Here is a 20,689-nt window from a genome sequence, read left to right as displayed (position 1 = left end):
GCAATTAGGGATGGGAAATAAATGCCAGCCTAGCCAGCAATGCCTAAATCCCACGAATGAATAACATAAAAAAACGGCTGTCCGTTTTGAATCTGAAACTAAAAGAGTGTCTTCATGTTTCAACAATAGTCAGGAAAACAATTGTATTTTTCTAAGTATTTGAACTTTATGAGCTGAATTTTCCCCCCGTTGAGGGGGAAGTTGATGGGCGGGCACATGCGGGCACATTTCCGATCGGCATCCCTAATCGGAGGCGCAGCACCATTTTACGTGGGCGGGCCAACTAAGGCCTGCCTAGCGTGACATCCGCAGGGAAGCGCTATGCACTCCCTGTGCGGGTTGGGGGGAATGCTTCAAATCGAGAGTGTGCTCTTTCACACATGCGCACAAAAGAGCGCACTCATCTCCCCGAGGCTAAGTGCTGCCTCAGGGCGATCGCCTCTACTTTCAAAAATATTTTTAAAAAAAAATCCCTTACATGTCCCCTCATGTGACAATGTCACATGAGTTGGGACATGTCCATAATTTCCAAAAAAACTTTATTAAAATTTTTAAAACCTTACATGAAACCTCATCCCGCCCGTGGATGAGACTTCGTGTTTTTTCTACTTCCCACCAGGGCTCCTGGCCTGCCCGCCAACCTTAAGGTTGGACGGGCAGGTCCACTAATTACTTTAATTGATCTGTCAATGGCCTCAATTGGCCATTGACAGGTCGGCAGGCACACAACTCTTTTGCTGCACCCCCGCCTTCCTGAAAATTTAAATGGGGCGCGGTGACATCGGGAGTTCCCCTCGATGTCACCGTGCATCATTTTACGTGTCGGCGAGTGGGCCCCGCCCCCATTCGCCAACAGTAAAATCCTGCCCCAAGAGTAGATTTCCACATGCACACACTTACAAGCTCAGTAAATAAAGACAAAATATGTGCCAAATAGGATTTTGACCATTCCTTGTTTATCATCCTTTTGTGACCAGCTTCCCATTCCCTCCTGGGGTGGCCATCTTGTGTTGGATATTCATTGATCTAGATAATGTGGTCGCACGCACACGTGCAAATGGAGTTTTTTGCAGTAATTTCACTGCCAGGTAGCAGCCAGTAAAAAAGTTGGTGCTGATCATATTCTCACAGTGAGGAAACAAACAGCTCAGAGCCTCAATATTTGGAGAACTTGCTGGATGAAATGTCGATGTTCTTGTTAATGCCCAGCACAATTCAAAAAGCAGAGTTTCCCTGGCTGGGCGCTCAGTCTAAACACTGTTGAAAGAATTCCCTCAAGCAACAAGGCTGACTCTTCGAGATTGTTAAAGTGTACATGGTACCTGGCCCATGCAGAGCTTTCAAACCAATTTCATTGTGTATTTGTGATTGTCAATCTAGTTTAAAAGATCCAGAAGAATTTACAATCGAAACTGAAGAGACTGCCCCAATACAGGAGACACCATGCAAATGGGAGTTAAAGTTGGAAAGTACAGACTCAATTATTGCTGCGTATAATACCTTACAACCCACGCATTATTCTCAAATATGACACTCATTAACATTGAAATTTATCTGTAAAAAGCCTGAAACACTGATACAAGTACGCTTACAAGGGATATGACTTTGTGAGTTAAGGAGGCCACAGACTGAAAACATGAAATTGATGTGGAATGAAGCTTCAATATATATATTGTGATATATATGCTTTTTATATATATTGTGATATATATGCCTGTTATATATATTGCGATATATATGCCTGTTATTTTAGCATCTCCGAAGCAATGTGGACACTGAGAAAACAAGATAAACAATTTACTTCCAAGAAAATTAAGAAGTCACCACACAAATAGCAAACAAGAGTACAATATGAACAGCTTTTTCAAATTGAAACAATGACGATATGTCCACACAAGAGTATTTTTTAGCATGAATGACTAAACCAGTGTTTGGAAAACAGGAAGCCATTTAGAAAAACACTGTCTGCAGCCAACACAAGGTGGCTGCCAATAGCTGTCTGCACATGCACAGAATCAAATGAGGTCATTTCATTGTGTCCAGCCTGCCAGTATCCCTCTGCACATGTCAATGATGTCACCACGTGCATACACAGTGATGTCACCAGGACGTGAACGTGCAGAAGTCCAGAAATCATTGGACGGACTGTGTGCATGGATCTGATGTCACTGCATGTGAACATGCAATGCGTCTAAAGCAGTGCATGTGCATAACATGGATAGCCGGAGCGTATCTGCACACGTTTATGGTGATGTCACAACATTCATGCACTGTGATGCCACCAAAACTACGCATGCACAGTTTGAAAATAGGCAGGTAGTCCCCCCCAACAGTCAATGGTGTATGTACGCTTGATGTCACTGCGCACATGGTGACATCACAACGATCGCACATGCACAAATTTTAAAGTTGTGCAGTTCAGCTTCAGAGCCGATGTCATCATTGCGTATGTGCATGAACTGCACTGAGACCAGAAAACAGAGACCCTGAATTCAGGCTTCTTGTCTGATTAACCAGGTTCCAGAGGAAGTTCACCTTTTTTTTTAAGATACTATTTTTTGGAAGGTGAGTGAGCAAGAATGATGTTCTTTATTGCTAAAGGATTTCATTATTTCTTTCAGGAGAGAGAGAAATAATGGCTGGGAAGACATTTTGCTCCCATGATCTAAACTGAACTCAATCTACCCTGTACTGTCTTCTGAACCTCTGGCGTCCACTAAATCCTTGTTACTATTGTCTACGCTGTTGTGTTTTTGATGATTGGAGCCATGTTAAGTATTTAAATTTAACTTTTGTAAAATATCGTTGAAACATTTATCTTTTGATAAGGGTTGCTGTTGCCCACCCCCCAACCATCTGCCATTATCAGCTTCACTTGCCTATACTCCAAGCCAGGAGCTACATTTTCCTGCGTTATGGTATACTTCATCTCCCTTCCATTTTGATGAAAAGCCTTGCGTGCCCCTCATCTCATGTTTCCTGTGTGATCTTTGTGCAGCCTCTGAGCTGCCAGTATCTATGCTGGCTACTTCAAAAGACACAACTGAGCAGTTCCTCACCACCTTCACAACCCTGGAGTTCGAGATCTCCAGTGATTTCAGCAGTAAATTGGAAACTTCCCAGGTAACATTGTCTGAAGGTACGTGCTGCAATGTGCCTTTCTGTGGATGCTGCTCAAATGCAAGTTTGTGGTTACAGGCAACAGGGAGCCTATTCCAGAAAGTAAGCACCTGTAAGCTCGAGGAGGAAAACAAGACATAGTGAACCCAGGTTCCCAATGATGGCCCTGCGCCATGAGAGTGGCATCTCTCCCGTCGCGATACTCTTCGCCCAGGACCCCTGCATAGTTGTTCCCCAGGACATCCCAGAACGTCCTGAGGAACTCCACGGTCAGCCCGTCCAGCCCCGGGGACTTGCCCCTGGAGAGGCTGTCAAGGGCGCCGGTCAGCTCCTCCAGACTTATTGGGGAGTCAAGCTTTCCAACGCCCTCTGGGCTGACCTGCAGCAGGTCCTCCCACAAAACTCTGCGAGCATCCTCGCTGGATGGATCCAGACAGAACAGGGCAGCGTAGTAGTCTCGGGCAATGGCCCTGATGCCTTCCAGATCCAAGACAAGGGATATGTCGTCAGCCGCCCACTCAGACCTCAGGAAGAACACCACCTTCCCATATGTCTGTGAGACTGCGACTATGGCTGAGGAGCCAATAACCCCAACCATAGCTTTGATGCACACCTCTATGGTCATCCCAGTCAAGAGTTTGAAAGGGGGCGGGGCCACAGGAGCTGGAGAGGCAGCTGCTCATGCATAGGTCTTACTAGGTCCTGCCGCCAGTGACGATGTGACTGTTGTTACCACCTTTAGGCTTTCGCTACATTTTGGTGGTACTAAGAAAAAATTGATCTTGGGGGAGGTAAATAAGTGGAATGAATGGTCTCCCCCAATCAGTACAGATGGTTGGTTTAAGAGGGAGCAGGTGAGAGAGAAACTGAGATAGAGACAGGAGGGAAGGCAAAGGGAAGGGTAAAGGGTAGGTGGGTACCACCGGCTTTTGATGGAGGGGAACCTCTTGATAGTATCGGTCTTGTGGCAAGGGTCCCTTTAAATTACACAGTCAGTCAGTCTGGGCAGCACCAGCTGACCGAGGTTAAAAACTAAGGAGGGGTTAGGGCGGTGTCTTCAGTAGGCTTCTGATCTTACAGCCCACCCCTCCCTAGATCCCGTGATTCCTTTTCCCTCCTATCCCACTTGCTGTGCTCTGCCAGTCTGCCTGGTGACCATAATGGGCAAGTTAAGATGCTCAAATAAGACACAATCATATCATTGTGTGCATTCCTTTTACAGAACATAAGAGGGAGAGAGTGGTGAGACTTCATAAAGAGCACGAGGGGGAGAGGAGGAGACAATTGGTGAGTGACAGGTGAGTAAACACTTCATATAAAGTTTCAGGTATTGTCAGTGCAGCTCGGCCATGTGGAATGTGCATTCTGCAGGATGTGAGAAGTCGTGTAGGCACAAAGTGCCCTCGATGACTACATCTGCAGGAAGTGTCACCAGCTGCAGAATCTTGAGCTCCGGGTTGGGGAACTTGAGCGGCTGCTGAAGTCACTCTGGTGCATTAGTAGTTTCCATTTTGGATACTGGTAAGCGAGATGATTCCTTAGCAAGAGCCAAGTCCGTGGCACCACAAATGGCTCAGCTGCACAGGAGGGGATGAGGAAGAGTGGAAGTGCTATGGTGATAGGAGATTCCATAGCTAGGGGAACAGACAGGTGTTTCTGTGGCCGGAGACATGACTCCAAGGTGGTATGTTGCCTCCCTGGTGCCAGGGTCAAGGATATCACAGAGCGGCTGCAGGACATTCTTTTGGGGGAGGATGAACAGACGGAGGTTGTGGCCCACATTGGTACCAATGACTTAGGTAGGAAGTGGGAATGTGGCCCTGCAATCAGAATTTAGGGAGCTAGGTAGAAAATTAGCAAGCTGGACCTCAAACGTAGTAATCTCCAGATTACTCCCAGTTCCACATGCCAGTGCATACAGAAATAGGAGGATAAGGCAGATGAATGTGTGGCTGGAAAGATGGTGCAGAAGGGAGGGCTTTAGATTCCTGGGACACTGGGACTGGCTCCGGGGGAGATGGCACCTGTACAAGCCAGATTGCGCCTGAATAGAACTGGGGCTGAGTTCCTCCTGGGGTGTTTTGCTGGTGTTGTTGGAAGGGCTTTAAGCTAACTCGGCAGGGATGTGGGAACCAAGAGAAAATATTAGAGTGAAATAGCAGGATGCACAAAGTACTGGGAGGGACAGATAGCACTAGTATAGAGATTAGTAAGTTAATAGGTGAAGATGGGGTCAGGGAGAAAGTAACAAAATCTATATCAGGGTTACTATGCATGTATGTGAATGTATGGAGTATAATAAATAAGATTGGGGAGTTACAGGCGCAGACTGCCATGTGGAAATATGATGTTGTGGCTACAATGGAGACCTGACTCAAGGAACTGGGTGTTAAATATTCCCAGGTACAAGGTGTTCAGAAAAGATAGGAAAGGAAGGAAAGGAGGAGGGGTGGCGGTATTGGTTAAGGAGAGCATTGCGGTGCAGGAGAAAGGACGCCCCAGAGGTTTCAAGGACAGAATCAATTTGGCTAGGGCGAAGGAACAGAAAGGATGCAATTACATTGTTCGGTGTAGCCTATAGACTGCCAACTAGTGAGAAGGACATAGAGGAACAAATCTGCAGGGAAATTGCAGAGACATGCAAGCATTATAGAGCAGTTATAATGGGTGACTTTAATTACCCAAATGTAGACTGGGACAGTGGTGGTGTAAAGAGTGGAGAGGGGCAAAAGTTCCTAAATGGTGGTCAGGAAAGTTTTCTACAGCAGTATATGCCAAATCTGACAAGAAAATACACACTGTTGGACCTGGTTCTTGGAAATGAGGTGGACCAAGTAGATCAAGTGTCAGTGGGGGAACATTTAGGAAACAGCGATCATTGTATTGTATGTTTTAGGATGATGATAGAAAAGGATGATAGACAATCCAGAGTAAGAATAATTAACTGGATGACAGCCAATTTCGATGGGATAAGAACAGAGCTGGGCCAGATAGACTGGAAAGAAAGATTGGTGGGAAAAGCTGTAGCTGAACAATTGGCTACTTCTGAAAAAGAATTGGTTCGGGCACAGTCAAGGTATATTCCATCGAAAGGGAAAGGTAGGGCAAACAAAACCAGAGCTCCCTGGATGAAAAAGGAGATATAAATTAAGATAAAAAAGAAAAAATGTGCTTATAACAGTGTCGGGTAAAAAATACAATTGAGAACCAAGAGGAATACAGAAGGTTCAGAGGGGACGTAAAAGAGCATGTTAGAGAAGCAAAGAGAGATTATGAGAAAAGACTGGCAGCTAACATAAAGGGGAATCCCAAAGTCTTCTATAGACATATAAGTAGTGAAAGGGTGGTAAAAGGAGGAGTAGGGCTGATTAGGGACCTAAAAGGGAATTTACACATGGATGAAGGGGCCATGGCTGAGATATTAAATGAATACTTTGCATCCGTCTTTACCAAGGAAGTAGATGCTACCCAGGCCATGGTGACAGATGAGGAAACTCTGTCACTAGAAGGGTTCAAAATTGATAAGGAGGAAGTGTTAAATAGACTGTCGGTACTTAAAGTTGACAAGGCACTGGGACCAGATGAGATGCATCTAAGGATATTGACGGGAGTAAGAATAAAAATTGCAGGGGTACTGGCCATAATCTTTTGGTCTTCCCCAGACTCAGCGGAGGTGCCAGAGGACTGGAGAATTGCAAACGTTATACCCTGTTCAAAAAAGGTTGTAAAGATAAGCCCAGCAATTACAGATCAGTCAGTTTAACTTCAGTGGTGGGCAAGAATCTAGAAATAATTATTCGGGATAGAATTAGTAGTCACATGGAAAAATATGGGTTGATAAGGAAGAGCCAGCATGGATTTCTAAAGGGGAAATCGTGTTTGACTAACTTGCAGGAATTTTTTGAAGAGGTAACAGAAAAGGTCGATGAGGGTAATGCTGTTGATGTGTTGTACATGGACTTTCAAAAGGCATTTGATACAGTGCCACACAACAGACGAGAGAAAAGTTATTGCTCATGGAATAAAAGGGACAGGAGCAACATGGATACAAAATTGGCTGAAAAATAGGAAGTAGAGAGTGATGGTCAATGGACATTTTTCAGGCTGGAGGAAGGTTTGTAGCGGAGTTCCCCGGGGGTCAGTATTGGGACCCTTGCTTTTCCTGACATATAATAATGATATAGAGCTTGGTGTGTAGGGGACAATTTCAAAGGTTGCTGATGATTCGAAACTTGGGAGTGTTGTAAACTGCGAGGAGGACAGCGTAGAACTTCAAAAGGACGTAGACAAGTTGGTGCAGTGGAGAGATAGGTGGCAGATGAAATTCAATGCAGAGAAGTGCGAGGTGATGCATTTTGGAATGAGGAACATGGACAGGCAATAGAAAATAAAGGGTAAAATTCTGAAGTGGGTGCAGGAGCAGAGGGACCTGGGTGTATATGTGCATAGATTATTGAAGGTGGAAGGACAGGTGGAGAAAGAAGTTAATAAAGCATGTAGTTTCCTGCGCTTTATTAATATGGGAAAGAGTTCAAGAGCAAGGAATTATGCTGACTTTATATAAGACACTTATTAGACCTCAGCTAGAATATTGTGTATAGTTTTGGGCGCCACAGTATAAGAAGGATGTGAACACATTGGAGAGGGTGCAGAAGAGGTTTACAAGAATGATTCCAGGGATGAGAAACTTCAGTTATGAAGATAACTTGGAGATGCTGGAACTGTTCTCCTTGGAGAGAAGGCTAAGAGGAGATTTGATAGAGATATTCAAAATCATGGGGTAGAATCTTACCTATGTCAGGCGGGCTGGGCAGGAGCGGGTGGGGCTGGGCGTGGAGCTGATTGCCGCCCACAATCAGCTGCCTGCTGCCATTTTACGCGGGTGGGCCAATTAAGGCCGTCCAGTGTAATATGTAACCGGTAGCGCTCAGCGCTAACTGTGCGGGCAGGGGTAGGAGGGACAGTTCAGACATGCGCGTGAAAGAATGCAGCAATCTCCCTGATGCACGGAGCTGCCTCAGGGAGATTATGTAGATAATAATTTTTAAATAATAAAGTAAAAAATTATTTAAACATGTCCCTTCATGTGACAGTGTCACATGAGCTGGGACATGTTTGTGAAGTCAAGAAAATGTATTTATTTATTTTGTACAAGCTTCAGGAAACTTCATCCCGCCCATGGATGAGGTTTTCTGAAAAATGTGAAGGCCGCTTGGGCTCCTCGCCTGCCCACCAACCTTAAGGTTGGACGGGCATCATTGATAACAATTTTAATTGCTTTTTTAATGGCCTTAATAGGCGCACGCCCGCCAAATGAAATGTTGAGATGACGCACAGTGACGTCAGGATGCATGCCTGACATCATCGTACGACATTTTACACGTTGGCGCATCAGGCCTGCCCCCGCCCGCCGATAGCAATATTCTGTCCATGAGATGGCTGTACAGAGTAGATAGGGAGAAGCAGTTCCTGCTCGTAAAAGGATCAAGAGCGAGAGGGCACAGATTTAAAGTGATTTGCAAAAGAAGCAAATGTGAGGTGAGTGGTTCGGGTCTGGAACGCAGTGCCTGGAAGTGTGGTGGAGGCAGGTTCGATCGAGGCATTCAAGACAGCATCTGTGCCCTCTCGCTCTTGATCCTTTTACGAGCAGGAACTGCTTCTCCCTCTCTACTCTGTACAGCCATCTCATGGACAGAATATTGCTATCGGCGGGCGGGGGCAGGCCCGATGCGCCAAAGTGTAAAATGTCGTGCGATGATGTCAGGCATGCATCCTGACGTCATTGTGCGTCATCTCAACATTTCATTTGGATGATTATTTGAATAGAAACATTGTGCAGGGGTTCAGGGAAAAGACAGGGCAATGGCACTAGTCATAATGCTCATTTGAAGACCGGTGTAGACACGATGGGCTGAATGGTCTCCTTCTGTGTCGTTAAAATTCTGTGATTCTGTGAAAAGGGACAGAATGTGCATGGTTACAGGGATAAGGCAGGGGAGTGGGACTAGGTGGAATGCTTTTCCAGAGAGCCAGTACAGACTTGATACACTGAATGGCCTCCTTCTGCACTGGAAAGATACTGTGATGTCATGAATGGATCACAATGCCCTTTACTTGCGGACTGATGGATTCCCTTGTGAAGACGCAGTTGGATTTCTCGCCTCAATGAACCACCAAGGAAACAGTTGGGACACTGTGTGTGATCCAAGGGAAGAGATGAATGCTGAAAAGCTTGTTTTTGACGATGGTGAGGGTTCAGCCTTGAAACACTGTCAATAACTGCTGCTGAGCCAAAACACCTTGTCTTGAACATATAGTTGTAGTGGCAAATAAGGGGCAGCTACTAGTACATATACTAAAAGGGTCTGGCTCTTGCAACTCACTTAAACACTTTGGAATGAATGACACTGAAAAACATGCTCAGTATTCTCTATCTTTCTGGGAAAAATGTGACACTGTTGCCATGCATTGACTGTGTCACTGCCATTCTGTGATATTGAAATGACCCCATTCTAGGTTTGGGATTCATTATTGATACCACCGAGACTGCTATATTCTGGAAACCCGGTGTTTTTTTGAGTTGGGAAGCTACTAAGTGAAATTCTGCTGCACAAGATTCCATTTTGCAATGAACATTGGAGTACTTGAATATTTGTTCTGGCAGATACATGGCTGCTGTTGACCAGCACATTGCTTCCTAACATGTACATGTGTTCATGTGCTTACTCTTTGGCCAATTCTTTTACAGTAGTCAAGACTGAATAAGAAGCTAGTGGGATGCGAGACAACTTTCCTTTGCTAGAGGAAGAACCGGATCCGGCAGTTGAGAGTTTTACTAATGGCACAGTTGATGAAGATGACTCACTTCTCTATGCAGTTGCCCCCATTACAGGGTTGGAGAGTGCATTGCTGACATTAACCTTCACACTCAGGCATGGACTTTCTGGACAATGTCTGGCTGATTTGCCACACCGCTTTGAATTACACTGTCCATTCTTGAACTCTTGGAACACATCTCTGTAATTATTAGGAAACCCACTTCACTGGACTAAAATCTCCTCAAGTTTCACAGGTTTTGTGATTGTTGTGGTATGTATATAGGTGACAGTAATGATATTAATCAGTGTACAAATGCCAGCTGTAGGGAGCTGTGTGGAAATGGTGAACAGCTGCCATTCTTTATTGAGGTCCCATTAGAAGAGCAGCTGAAGAACCTATTCAAAAGGCCTAACTTTCATCAGGATCTCCTGCACAAGTTCGCTGCTGGGAAAAACATCTCGAGGAACACAACTATGTGACATCTATGGTGCTCTGTACCAGCGATATTTTCAGCCTAGGGGATTCTTGTTCAACCCAAATCACATTTCTTTCATAGGTACATAGGAGCTAGAAGCAGGAGTAGGCCATTTAGCTCTTCGAGCCTCCTCTGCCATTCAGTAAGATCATGGCCGATCTGGTTGTGATCTCATCTCCACTTTGCCATCTGTCCCCCATAACCCTTGACTGCCTTGTCTATCAAAAATCTGTCTAACTCTGCCTTGAATAAATGCAGTGACCCAATCTCCACTGTTTTCTGGGGAAGAGAATTCCACAGACTAACGACCCTCAGAGAAAAAATTCCTCCTCATCCATCTTAAACGGTAGACCTCCTATTCTTAAACTGCGTCCCCTGATTCTAGTCTCTCGCACAAGTGGAAATGTCCTCCTGGAATCTAACCTGTCAAATCCCCTCAGGATCTTATACATTTCAATAAGATCATCTTTAATTCTTCTAAACTCCAATGGATACAGGCCCTACATGTTCAACCTTGCTTCATAAGATAAGCTCCTTATCCCAGGGATGGGTCAAGTGAACTCGCTTAACCTGTCTATATCTCATTGCAGATTCTCTATCTCCTCTTGACAACTAAATTTCCTACCTATCTTGGTGTCATTGGCAAATTTAGATACCATACATTTGGTCCCTTCATCTAAATCATTGATGTAGATTATAAGTATTTGAGGCCCCAGCACTGATCCCTGCAGCACTCCACTTGTTACAGCTTGCCAACCTGCAAAAGACCTATTTATCCCTACTCTCTGTTTCCTGTTAGCTAAACAATCCTTTATCCATGCTAATCCCTACACCATGTAATGTTATCTTGTGCACCTTATCAAATGCCTTCTGGAAATTCAAGTACAGCACGTCCACTGGTTCCCCTTTATCCATGTTGCTTGTTACTTCCTCAAAAAACTCTAATAAATTAGTGAAACACTATTTCCTTTTCACAAAGCCATGTTGACTCTGCTTGATCAAATTATGATTTCTAAGTATCCTGCTATAAGTTCCTTAATAAGAATTCTAGCAATTTCCCTATGACAGATGTTAAGCTAACTGGCCTATAGTTTCCTGCTTTGTGTCTCCCTCATTTTTTGAATAAAGGTGTTAGCTATTTTCCAATCCACTGGGTTCCTTCCAGAATCTAAAGGATTTTGGAATGCATCTACTATCTCTGCAGCCACTTCTTTTAAGACCCTAAGATGCGGGCCATCAGGTCCTAGGGTCATGTCAACTATTATGTCCAATAGTTTTCTCAAAATCTTTTTCCTGGTGATGGTGATTGTTTTAAGTTCCTCCCTCCCTTTAACCTCTTAATTTTCAAGTATCTTTGGGAAGTTTTCTAAGTCTTCTGCAGTGAAGACAGACAAAATATCTGTTCCAATGCCTCTGTTGTTTCTTTGTTTTCTATTATCAACTCCCCAGACTCTCTCTCTAGAGGACCAATAACAGGTTTAGTCACTCTTTTTTTCCTATTTAAATACTTGTAGAAACTCTTGCTATCTGCTTTTTATATTACTAGCTAACTTTCTCTCATGGCCCACTTTCTCCCTCTTTGTTTGTTTTTAGTCATTCTTTGCTGATTCTTAAAATCTGACCAATCTTCTGACCTACCACCAGTCTTTGCAGAATTTTACAGTGTTTCTTTCAATTTGATGTTATCCTTAACTTCCTTATTCAGCCATGGATGATGTAACCTTCTCAGAGTCTCTCTTTCTCACTGGGATAAATCTTTGCTGAGAGTTCTTAAATATTAAATATCTACTTAAAAGTCTACCACTTTGTCTCTACTGTCTTACCTTTTAACCAAGTTTCCCAATTCACTTTAGCTAGATCTGCTTTCATACCCTTATAATTACCTTTATTCAGGTTTAAAACACTAGTCTTAGACTCTCACTTCTTCCTTTCAAACTGAACATGAAATTCACGATATGATCGCTGTTACCTAGAGGTTTCTTTACTATGTAGTTATTGATTAATCCTGTCTGATTGATCATCACCAAGTCGGGAATAGCCTGCTCCTTGGTTGGCTCTAGAATGTACTGTTCTAAGTAATTGTCCCGAATGCACTCTCTATGAACTCATGTTCCTGGCTGCCTTTACCAATCTGATTCACCCAATCTACATGTAGATTAAAGTCACCCATGATTATTGTGGTACCTTTCTTACATGCTTCATTTATTTCTTCCTGGATACCGTGTCCTACTGTGTAACTACTGTTAGGATGCCCATAAACTACTCCCATAAATGAACTCTTACCTTTCCTATTTCTTATCTCTACCAAAACTGATTCTACATCTTGCTCTTTCAAGCTAAGGTCATCTCTCACTTCTGTACTAATGACATGTTTAATTAACAGAGCGACCCATCACCTTTTCCTAGCTTCCTATCTTACTGTAATATCAAATACCCTTCAATAATCAGGCTCCAGGCCCTGTATCCATGTTTCTGTAATGGCTATAGGTCATACATATTTAATTCCATCTGTGCTAACAGTTCATCCATTTTGTTACAAATGGTGCACACATTCAGATATGGAGCCTTTAACTCTGTCCTTTTACCATTTTGACCTAGTACTAAGCGAATGAACCCAGAGAATATCATCCTTGACGGGCTCTAGTTTCATGGAGGAAAGCCATGCATGAGCTCCTACATGAAGCCATTTTTCGATTCACTCGGAGAACTGTGCAAGGTTGGTTCTGATGTGAGCTGTAATTATTGCAGAGCTGAAATCAATTATAAAGGTGCTTCCTCAATGGGAAACCTGAGATTTGCCTTCAAATGCTAGCATCATGAACATGACACATTTTCTGGTTTGTGGTTTGGTTTCCACCCTGAATATTATTTGTATCTCTCTCTGGGTAACTTGTGGCCTGTTCTGGTTTGGGAAGGTTTCTCACTACTAATGAGCGACTTAGGTTAGAAACCGTACAATATGCGATTGAAGCTGAAGCAGGCAGAAAGCCAGTGCAAGGGATAAAGGGTCATTCATGGTTTTCCACTTTGGAAAACTGATATGATACAAGGAACTACCATTGACTATATGCATGATGTCCTTCTAGTTCTCAGGTAGCGTCTGAGGCTTTGGTTTGAGCTAAAATATCATTTGAACCACATTCAGCATTTGTAAATATGTTTGACATAGTTGATCAGAGGTTAATCAGTATGAAGCTACCAAGCGTCATTTCTTGCCTTTCAAGATCTATCAAACAATATGTGGTGTACTGGAAAGCAAATGAATGCAGAGCATTGCTTTTGTACTACTCTGACTATGTGCTGTGTGGCGTTCTACCTAATGATTTCTACCAACAACACCTTTTGGTTGAAGCTGTTCATATGCAATGCAAGTGGAGAATAGAAAAAGCTGAGCTTTTGCACTGTAGACGGATGCGCATTCACTACTGTGCGATTTTTGGAACCTTGTATGTTGATTGACACGTGAGTATTAATGTGCACCAGCTCCTTTATTTAGTTGATGTTGGTAAGGCTTTGGGATCACTTTGGGTTTGCAGCTGTTTTTCTTTTTAAGGCCTTAATAGAAAGTCACTGAAACCTGTCCATGGTGCAAATAGACTGTCATGCAGATAGAAAATGCTGTTACTTCTATGCTTAGAATTCCAGAATTTGGTGTGAGATTGCCTCTTGATTGAAGAAGCTAACAACTTGGGGGAGAATTTTCTCCCTGTTGTGAAGGCTGGGTGGGAGCGGGCTCGCAACCGATTGCTGCCTGCAGTCAGCTGCACACTGCCATTTTGCGTGGGTGGGCCTCGTAATGCACACCGGGAAGCACTGAGCACTCCCTGTGCGGGCGGGGGGAGTAGGCTGAGCTGGGGCCTGCACTCTTTAGTGCATGTGCACGAAAGAGCGCAGAAATCTTCCTCAGGCAGCTCTGTGCCTCAGGGAGTTTAATCTCGTTTTTCAAAACTTAAATTGAAAGAAATTTCAGACATGTCCCCTCAAGTGACAGTGAATTTTAATTAAAAAATTTATTGCATTGTGGATGAGGTTTCATGAAAAATGCGAAGGCTGCTCTTTGCTGGTATGCCGATGTCACCGCGCAACATTTTACACATTGGCAAGTGGGGCTCGCCCCCGCACGTAGACTCAAAGATTCTGGCCCTGGAATCACTTGTGAAGTTGAGCAACCAAGTATCAAGGTGGGGCTGCCATTGCAGAGAGTATCTATGCAATAGGTAAAATGACAGTAGTAACTGGAAAATGTAAGCTGGCTCTAAAGGCCTTGTTCTCTCCTGTGCCATGATTCGCAGTTTGATTGTGTGTGGCCTTCAGTATAAATGGTCGCTTCTCAGTGCAAATCATATCAAATATTAGTTAAATGATTGCTTTGGAGGGCAATTGCTGTCAACTGAGTGCAAACGAATGCTGTTGAACGTAAGTGATGTAAAACGATGTCAGAATTTTCTGGTAGGGCATATGCTAATCTTATTTCAAAGTGAGATTGTGGCCAGAATTTTATATTCTTCAGGCGGGCTCAGCGGGAATGGGTGGGGGCGGTTGGGAATCCGACTGCCACCCACGATCAGCTTTGCACTGCCATTTTACACAGGTGGGCCAATGAAGGCCTGCCCAACATAAGATGCAGCAGCGGCAACAGCAAGAAGGGGCGGGCGGGGGTGGGAGCTCAATATCCGCTAGGTCCAATAGTGACCTGGCGGCCGATTCAAAAGTGGCCGCAGCAGCCATGCAACGGCTGCCAGTGACTCGGAGGAACCTTGTATGGAGACTGGAAGCCAGTGTCTAGTGGCGTACCACAGGGATCTGTGCTGGGTCCCCTATTATTTGTCATTTATATAAACGACATAAATGACTATGTGGGGGGTAGGATTAGTAAGTTTGTGGATGACACAAAAATTGGCCGGGTGGTTAACAGTGAGGTTGGGTATCTTGGGCTACAGGAAGATATAGATGGGATGGTCAAATGGGCAGATAAGTGACAGATGGAATTTAACCCTGAAAAGTGTGAGGTGATACACTTTGGAAGGAGTAATTTGACAAGGAAGTATTCAATGAATGATATTACACTAGGAAGTTCTGAGGAACAAAGGGACCTTGGCGTATGTGTCCATAGATCTCTGAAAGCAGAGGGGCATGTTAGTGGGGTGGTGAAAAAGGCATATGGAACACTTGCCTTTATCAATCGAGGCATAGATTACAAAAGTAGGGAGGTCATTTTGGAGTTGTATAGAACCTTGGTAAGGCCACAGCTGGAGTACTGTGTGCAGTTCTGTTCGCCACATTGTAGGAAGGATGTGATTGCACTGGAGGGGGTGCAGAGGAGATTCACCAGGATGTTGCCTGGGTTGAAACATTTAAGTTCTGAAGAGAAGTTGGATAGACTTGGGTTGTTTTCATTGGAGCAGAGAAGACTGAGGGGCAACCTGATCGAGATGTACAAGATTATGAAGGGCATGGATAGGGTGGATAGGAAGCAACCCTTCCCCTTAGTTGAAGGGTCAGTCACAAGGGGACATAAGTTCAAGGTGAGGGGCAGGAGGTTTGGGGGGATGTGAGGAAAAACTTTTTTACCCAGAGGGTGGTGACGGTCTGGAATGCACTGCCTGGGAGGGTGGTGGAGGAGGGTGGTGGAGGCGGGTTGCCTCACATCCTTTAAAAAGAACCTGGATGAGCACTTGGCACATCATAACATTCAAGGCTATGGGCCAAGAGCTGGTAAATGGGATTAGGTAGGTAGGTCAGGTGTTTCTCACATGTCGGTGCAGACTTGATGGGCCAAAGGGTCTCTTCTGCACTGTGTGATTCTGTGCGATCATCAGTGCTAAACACGGCAGGCAGGAGAGCAGTTCGGTGGGGTGGTCGGCCCCGCATTTTCTGATGAGTGTCTTGGTGCTCTCCTGGAGGATTTGGCAGCGCAGAGAGAGATCCTTGTCCCCAGGGACAGGAGGAGGAGGCCCCCCACCTCACCAAAAATGCCTGGGAGTGGGTGGCATGCAGGGTGAGCTCCCATGATGTGGTGAGGCGCTCATGGGTGCTGTGCCATAAGCAGTTCAATGATCTCCTGCGATCAGGAAGGGTGAGTACCGTGTTGGCATGGGTCACTTAGCACAGCAGTTAGGAGCTGCCCACCACCCTTGGACCTCAGAGTTCATAGAGTGTGAGTGGCAAATGTCAATGAAGCAGCATCTGGGCAAGGGGGTGAGCCCTGGCTGTTTGGAATGAGTGTCTTGAGACTCCAGGGTCACAAATCAGCTGAGCCCTGCAAGGTGTTCCTCAGGTGGGGTTGGCCAGGCTGCAATGGCAATGCAGGTACAGGGTGGACTAATCAATGCTCTTCTGTTCTTTCAGGGAAGACATCCCAGAACAATGCCGAGATATTGCGGACTGGCGGAGGACCAGCCCGTCTTCTAATCCTGAGTAGATATAAGCAAGAGTCCCTAGAGCTGGAGAGGCACCATCCGCCAAGGTCAATCAGCTGCAGTGAGGTTGGGGTGCCATAGGGAGGTAAGAGTGCAGTGCACTGAGGCCAGAATGTCTGTAATAGCAACCATTCCACTGTAGTCTCTTTACTGATGTGAGCTTCGAACATGGAATCCCCATTGATAATGGAAAGATGAGGGCACCCTGATCCCGGTGCCAGGCATGTACAGTAACAGCGTAATGACTTCAACTAATGATATGTCCTTATTCTTCCTTTCAGGCTCACCAGAAGCCTGTCGGGCTGAGGAGCCTGAAGGTCCATTGCTGACCCCAGAGGACAGGGACCATAGAGAGTATCTTGGTGCACAGCAGTGAGGGCACTTCACACTTGCCTGAGGTGCAGGTGGAGGCAGAGAGTGCCCAGGCCGCTGGCAGTTGGAGGACTGCTGGAGACCAGGAACATACTCAGTCGGTGGCTGATAATGTGCCTCTGGAGTTGTCCCTGAGACAGCAGATGCTGGAAGTCCTGCAGGGTGTGCACGAGGATCCAGTGGAGATACAAGGGAATGCTTGCCATGGTCTCCGTGATAGAGGAGTCCATGTGGAGCGTGAGCAATGCAATGACCCTCATGGCCAAGCACAATGCCTCCTCCATGGAGAGAGTGGCGACTCTCATGGAAAGGCTCCTCCAGGAGCTGAATCAGAGCTTCCTAGGGATGTGCCCGGACCTGTAAGACCTCACACCAGCAATGACCTCAGGTGGTCACTGTCAGTGTGGGAGATGGATTGGGCACCCAGTGTCCCAGCTCGGTGCCCATCCATCAATGGTGAACAGGGAGGCCCAAGGTGACCTGATGTTAGCATACAGTCTCTGTAGGCTCCTGTCAGGGCACTCCAGATGACGGCAGCAGCACCTCTGCCAGTGACCGTGGCATCCGATGAGGCTGCAGCAACTGGGGAGATGCCAGATGTGACACTGGCTGCTCCCTCCCAGGTGGGGCCAGCACAGGCTCCACTGGTCAGAGGACGTCCGCCAAGGTCGCGAGGTCAACAGGACAGCGGAGTGAGCAGGCTATCTCCAATGCCAGTGCCAGCAAGGGGGGAGCACCTAGACATAGCACCCGCAAACTAAAACTTAAAGCACCTTAAGCACAGCATGACAAAAACAGAATTACCTGGAAAAACTCAGCAGGTCTGGCAGCATCGGCGGAGAAGAAAAGAGTTGTCGTTTCGAGTCCTCATGACCCTTCGACAGAACTAGGTGAATCCAAGGAAGGGGTGAAATATAAGCTGGTTTAAGGTGGGGGGGCGCGGGGAGAGAAGTGGAGGGGGATGGTGTGGTTGTAGGGACAAACAAGCAGTGATAGAAGCAAATCATCAAAAGATGTCACAGACAACAGAACAAAAGAACACATAGGTGTCGAAGTTGGTGATATTATCTAAACGAATGTGCTAATTAAGAATGGATGGTAGGGCATGGGCATGGGCTTATCACTGGTGATATTTTCTTCCCCCAATTTTACATTAAATATTATTTGGTGTGATGGATAATACCTTTCCACTTAATTTATTTTATGTATGCCAGGCACCACAACAGTAAATGTATTTGTGTTTAACAAGCCTCTGGGTGCTTCATTAGTCCTGTAGGTGCAGGGTAACCCATGATGTTATGAGTGACTTGTTTGTCATTGAATTTTATTGAAATGGCACATAGTGCATGTTGTTCACTAGGCAAATGTTCCAGTCAGGTATCGAGTATGGAGCCTGCAGTCCTGGCATGTGGTGGTGGTTCATCTTTGGTAGCCTAGCTGAAGGACTGTTGGATCAAAGCCTCCCAGGTATCCCTGCCTCCCTGGAGGTTGCCCGGGTCAGCGTCTATCCCCTCAGCTTTCTCCTGACTGTGCTTGTCCTCGGACTCACTACTGGACTCATTGTCTGCTGCCAGAGCAGCTGTGTCAACATCTTCTTCCTCCACTGCGTCCCCCCTTTCCAGCGCCAGATTGTGGAGAGCGCAGCATGCAAACACTATCAGCGACACACAATCTGGGGGTACAGGAGTGTGCCCCATGAATGGTCCAGGCTTCGAAAGCGCATCTTGAGAAAACTGATGGTTCTCTCTACCACAGCCCTTGTGGAGGCGCGGCTCCTATCGTAGCGCTGCTTGGTCTCTTTCTTGGATGGCAGAGAGGCGTCATGAGCCACCATTTGAGGGGATATACCTTGTTGCCCAGCAGCCATTCATCCAGCCGGGCTGGAACACTGAAGAGCCTCGGCACCTGGGAGTGTCTGAGGATGTAAGCATCATGGGAGCTGCCTGGATACCTTGCACAGACTTGCAGAATCTGCATCGCATGATCACACACTATCTGCATGTTCATGGAGTGGAAGCCCTTCCTGTTGACGAAGGCACCGGGCTCACCCACTGGCACCTTGAGGGCCACATGTGTGCAGTCGATTGCACCCTGGATGCAGGGGAACGCAGCAATTGCTGCAAAGCCTCTGGCTCGCTCTGCCTGGCTTGCCTCGTCCAGTGAAAGTGAAAGTCAATGCAAACCTGAACAGAGTGTCTGTCACCAGCTTGACACAACTGTGGACAGCTGATTGGGAGGCTCCACAAAGATCACCCACCAACCCCTGGAAAGAGCCGGAGGCATGGAAGTTGAGGGACACTGTGACCTTCAGTGCCACTGGCCTGGGGTGTCCACCCACACAGTCCGAGTTGATCTCAGGGCTGATTATCTGACAAATGGAGGTCACTGTCTCCCTTGAGAGGTGAAGCCTCCTTTGGCACTGCACCTCAGACATATTGAGGTAGCTGCTTCGCCACCTGTAAATCCTGGCAGCAGGATAGTGGCATTTTCTGCAGCCCCTTCCACCTTGGACTTCCTGTTGGCCCTGTGCCCCTTGTGCCTGCGCCTGTCCTCCCAGAGGTAGCTCCCCTGGAGGCTGAATATGGACATCTGGCCTCCTCCCCCTTCTGGCCCTCTCTTCCTCAGAGGAGGAGGAGGTGCCTCTGGCAGAGACCACAATCCCTATTCCCAGGGTAAGGGAAAGCTGTCTGATACCTGGAAGGACCCAAGTGGTATGACTCCTCCAGAGTCCTGAACTGAAGCCTCTTATTTCTGTCAAAGCAGCTCTGAAGCGAAATGAATATGTCCTGTTCACACAAGCAACAGCAGCAACTTATAAGCTAAAGTACAAACAACTCACAATGGTGAGCCCACTCACCCATCTTATCCCACCCGTGGATGAGGTTTTCGATACCGCCTGCCCATTGCGCCTGTGTGATGCCCTGAAAGTTGCACAGGCTGCGTAAACATAACAAAAGAAGAGACTAGTGTTCTTCCTCACTCAATGCTTCCCACACATTCTTCTTTCCCCTCTGATAAGAACTACGCCTTCAGTGCTGGCCCAGCTTCATACTACTTGTTCAATCACAGGCAGAAGTGACAGCCACCCTGTTGTTATGTGCCAAAGTGTCCAGTCAAGAATCTTCCACTGGATGTCTACCCAGCATTTAGAGACCATGGGGTTAATTTTACAGTCCCCCCCCAGATTAACCCGCCTGAACTTCGGGGGGCACAGTTTAAGAATAGAGATGAGACAGAGATTGAGGAGAAATTTTTTGAGGGTGCTCATGTGGAATTCTCTTCCCCAGAAAGCAGTGGAGGCTGGGTTAGTGAATTTATCCAAGGCAGAGTTAGATAGATTTTTATAGACAAGGAGTCAAGGATTAAGAAGGGACAGACAGGAAAGAGGAGTTGAGACCATAACCAGATCAGCCATGATCTTATTGAATGTCTGAGCTGGCTCGAAGGGCTAAATGGCCTATTCCTGCTTATACTCCTAAAGATA

At 46.0% G+C, this 20,689-nt stretch overlaps 1 long non-coding RNA gene across 2 annotated transcripts in view; it reads left to right on the top strand.

Moving 5' to 3' along the window:
• LOC121280346 overlaps positions 1 to 20,689 on the top strand; it is a 36,512-nt gene that overhangs the window by 12,706 nt on the left and 3,117 nt on the right. For both annotated transcript variants that reach the window (XR_005943601.1, XR_005943602.1), the window contains exons 4-5: positions 4,343 to 4,418; positions 16,763 to 16,918. This is a non-coding gene — a long non-coding RNA (uncharacterized LOC121280346). The remainder of the gene's footprint in view (positions 1 to 4,342; positions 4,419 to 16,762; positions 16,919 to 20,689) is intronic.

The sequence above is a fragment of the Carcharodon carcharias genome, chromosome 7 (assembly GCF_017639515.1).
Source record: "Carcharodon carcharias isolate sCarCar2 chromosome 7, sCarCar2.pri, whole genome shotgun sequence".
Taxonomy (NCBI): Eukaryota; Metazoa; Chordata; class Chondrichthyes; order Lamniformes; family Lamnidae; genus Carcharodon; species Carcharodon carcharias.
The sequence above is the reverse complement of the archived record's forward strand: the minus strand, read 5'-3'. Positions and strand labels throughout refer to the sequence as shown.